The sequence below is a fragment of the Lytechinus variegatus genome, chromosome 11 (assembly GCF_018143015.1).
Source record: "Lytechinus variegatus isolate NC3 chromosome 11, Lvar_3.0, whole genome shotgun sequence".
Lineage (NCBI taxonomy): Eukaryota > Metazoa > Echinodermata > Echinoidea > Temnopleuroida > Toxopneustidae > Lytechinus > Lytechinus variegatus.
Window position 1 is genome coordinate 22,085,942 of NC_054750.1, and position 4,413 is coordinate 22,090,354.

Sequence of the window (4,413 nt, forward strand, 5' to 3'; positions counted from 1 at the left end):
GTTTTATGTCTTGCCATCCATGGTTGGATGAGAAAGGATGAATATCTGGAGCGATGCTGCTATCATCAGCTAGGCTCAATCCCAGCCGTTTCGGTCTAATAATGGATCATGATGAGGGGGAAACAAAATGATAGTCGAATAAAAGTTTATCTAATTTTTGTTGCCGTTCTCATGGGTATAGAATTATAACTTTAACTTAATTACGAACATGCAGACTGCCACCTTGATAACAATTCAAAACGTCTTCAATAGAGTGATAAATACTACGCTAAAATGGAACTGGAAAGAGAAAATCAATCATGGCTCTAGCCTTCAACAAGAAATATGGTTTTACCCTGTGTGAAGTTTGGTTCAGTCTACTTTCTTTCATATTCTATATAGTTTTATCCAATAAACAATATTAGAAAACGGGTTCAAAGACCTCAATGATAAACGATCATATGCCACGGTACATCCAGGTCTTAAATAATGATGCATAAAAACACAAGCCTCTCAGACTAGAAAGGAGTCTATTAAATAGAGGCAGGCATACAATTGGTCGGTGGCTGTTGATAAATGTTGTGACGTATTACCTTCTCATTAAGGATCGCAACCAAAAATTAGCCTCTTCACCCGAGATTGTGTGTGTGTGAGAGTAGGTAGCTAATGGGTCAATATAATGAAGTATCGGTGTGTGTAAGAGAACAGTGTTGAAAAAGACGAAATAAAGAAAACGAGGGGGAGAAAGAAAGTAAGGAAATATAAAACAAGATGGTACAAAATGATTGGTATGGTAGAAAAGAGAGATCAAAGAGATAAAATACATTGGACATGTGGAAAAGGAAATTGGAAAGGCGGTGAAAAATCTTAACGAGACAGAGAGGGAGATAAGAGACAAAAAGCTGGTAGATAATGTGTCAGATGGTTCTATTGATACGGACTAATTAGTTTTAAATCCATCCATCGCCCACACCCTTCCGAGAAAGTGACAGCGATTCGGAATTTCAAGCCTAAGCTTCTGAAATTGCCTGGATATATCACCTCATCATCATAATTCAAATATTAATAACCAATAATGCTTAAGGGTACCGTCAACAAATAATTTCCGATGACAGAGATCATCATTTATGGATGTGATTGGCAAACAACTTCCTTCGTTCGATGGAGTGGTCACTTCCGCTTTTTCAAATTGGGGATTGTGGGATATTAGCTCGCCGGATCAAAGTGGCATACGGATTATTGTTAGAGATCAAAAAGTATCAAACAAATTTGGCGGACAACTGCATTTCACAGCAAGGTGATGAATAATGTAACTCATGATGCTATTGATAACCGCATACATTCGTAATTCAGAAGCTTCGTTATTCCGAAGGTTCGGATATTCCGAAGGTTCGTTATTCCGAAGGTTCGTATATCAAAGGTTCGTAATTCCGAAGGTTCGTTAGTCCGAAAACGAAATGATTAACGAACCTAATTTCGTTTTCGGATTAACGAACCTTCGGAACATCGAACCTTATTTCGTTTTCGGATCATCGAACCTTCGGAATAACGCCACAAATGTTCGGATTAACGAACCCTTTTACGTTTTCGGATTAACGAACATCGAGGTATAGGCAATTTACGTGTTTCGGAATTACGAACCTTCGGAATCAAGAACCTTCGGATTTACGAACCTTCGGAATTACGAAGTGTAACCATTGATAACACCTAGCGTGATGTCGAAGAGTTATTCCAAATGAAAATACATCAGTCCAAAAAATGGCTGGGGTGAGGGGGGGGGGGGCGATCAGTTTCAGTTGAAGTATTAGTTTGATTCGTAAGAGATTGTGACGCTTTTGTATACTGTTGGTCACTGTATCATCAAAATATAATGATGTGGACTTTTTTTTAAAATGTTCTTATAAGAACTTAAGTAACGATTATGAATTTGGCGCTTTGATTGTAATAACTTACCGTAGGGCCTATTGGCGGGTCGGTAGTAAATAATTTATAATGATTAGTGTTCTTTTCCGGAAGAAAGTGAATGCTCTTGTCGACACAGACTCGAGAAGGTTGTTGAGCTTTGTACCACCCTCGACGCAATCACTTGCGGTTTACCGATCTATCAACACACGCTAGGTCTGTGATTGTCTGACAGAAGTATTAGTTTGGCCAAGAAACGGCGCCGTAGTTTGAGATATGCCTTTACGGGCGATGGGAAGGGTGGAATATTATTTTATATTCACTGACAAGGGGATCAAGAGGTATTATATATACAATGGAAACATGACGGTGGGTTTTAATTATTTATAAAACAAAAGGGAAGATTGTTGAGCCTACGTGAGATGACTAGAAGAGGAATAAAGGCACTCCTCGGGAGAAAGGCTGATGCAATATTGACAGAAAGGGGTGAAAGAAGGCAGTGGATGTGAGAGAAATAGGCGGAGCGAGAGAGCGAAAGAATTATGGAAATAGAGAATGATAGAAAGAGAGGGACGGGTAGAGACGGAGTGGTGACAGTGGAGGGAGACAAAGAGTGGTCATACGTACAGTCCTTCACTTCTGAATTACCTGAAAAATCATTAATGAGACGACAGAAACCTTGTCAGAATCAAATCCAAGCAACCAAGTAATCTCAGTTTATCAGACAATGATTCCTAATATGACAGAAAAGTACCAAGCACAACATTATCTGTTTAATTTTTTTTTAAATAGCCCCCACAAGCTTGAAGGATAATTGAGACTAGCTTTTGAAAAGTCAAAGTACAATTACTGCACATTAATGATACACAAACTCTGGCGCTTATCCACAATAGTCAATCAATATTTACAATTTGTCATTTTGATAACAGACAGAAAGTTATAGCAAAATCGGAGCTTCTTCAAAGTTCTTGTTTAAAAAAATGTGATTTATGGGTTCGTTTAAAGTGTCCATCTGATGCCGAATAAAAGTCGTGATGATGAAGATAGATACGAGCGGGCTTCGACTGTGTTATTTTTGATCAGGATATGTTAAACACTTCATCGAGCTCGGTTGGGACCTGTAAACTATATTATGTTACAGGTCAGGAGATACTGTAGATGGGTTAAAAATGTAAAATTGAAAGTGAGAACTTGAACGAAGATAGATTTCATGAAAAGGAATGCCAATATTCAATTTGATTAGATAATAAATACATTTTCTTTGTATAAGAACAAAATGACTGCCTAAGTCACATTTTCACAAAATGTGTATCTTTAAAAAAATAACAAATCAAATGCTTCATGATGCAAGGACGGCAGATACGCATCACTTAAGTAGGAATGAAATCATTATTTGAGTTTAATGTAAGTGCTTCTATTCATGTTTCGCCACAAAGTCAATAAAAGTACGTGAACCAATTCCAAGAAAGAAATAAAAAGTTGATTGTCGGGGGAAAAAGTAAAAATTAGTTATAGAAAGGGGAGGGAAGTGTGGTTGAAATAGAGAGAGATAGAGAGAGAGGGGGGGGGGGGATTGTAGACATTTAAAGCAAAAACAAAGCTTTGACAACAAAATGGAGATGATATTGGTCCGGAGAAATTTGAAAGAAAAAAGTTTCACTACCAAATGAAGGTCATTTTAGTTACACTTTTACATATCTTCCAGAATACCTGGGGGTACTGTCAATGGGGAATAATAAACGCAGCACCCTCAGCACCACCGCTTCCCAGGTCCATTGTAGAAATACATTTAAAGGACAAGACTTGCTACAGTGCAAGGACGAATTACTTTCCTTGATTTAAAAAAAAACGTAATCAAGAGCATTAACTGTCTTTGACATTCATCGTCTCCTTCTTGGAAACCAATGATCGGTACAATTCTGTCCCTTGTTATCAATAAAATGTGCTTTACTGCAAACATAAACGTTGCGATGAGACGGAAAGAACGGTGGTAATAAAAGCGAAATGTATGAGCAGAGAGAGAGAAGGAGGCGGAGAGAGGAGGGAGGAGGGTGGAATGTGTGTAAAGAGAGAGAGGGAGAAGGGGGGGGGGGGAGAAATGTAGACATGGACACAGCTATCATTTAAGCTATATACTAGCATGGAGATAAAACTCCTTAATACTATTATCATTTCTCTGTAGACTCTCGTTACTTCTTACGGGAGTGGGAGAGAGATTTAGAAAGAAAGACATGACTTGACAACTATAGGGTTAGAATAAATAGACTCTATGTTGACATACAAGATGAATGAGTATACCACCTACGGTCGACTGTTTGTTGAAATCATTTCTTTGATGTGAAATATCCAATTGGCCAAACAGTCTGTACGGACATGTTCACACAAATTTAATATATTTTCTAATGAGTTATCATATACATGAATTGTAGATAATATTCATATTAATTTGCATTGCTTCAAATCATTTTTCGTTTAATTATGCCTCGCTCCATCTATCTCAGAGTCTCTGATGTTGGAATGTAGAAACAAAAT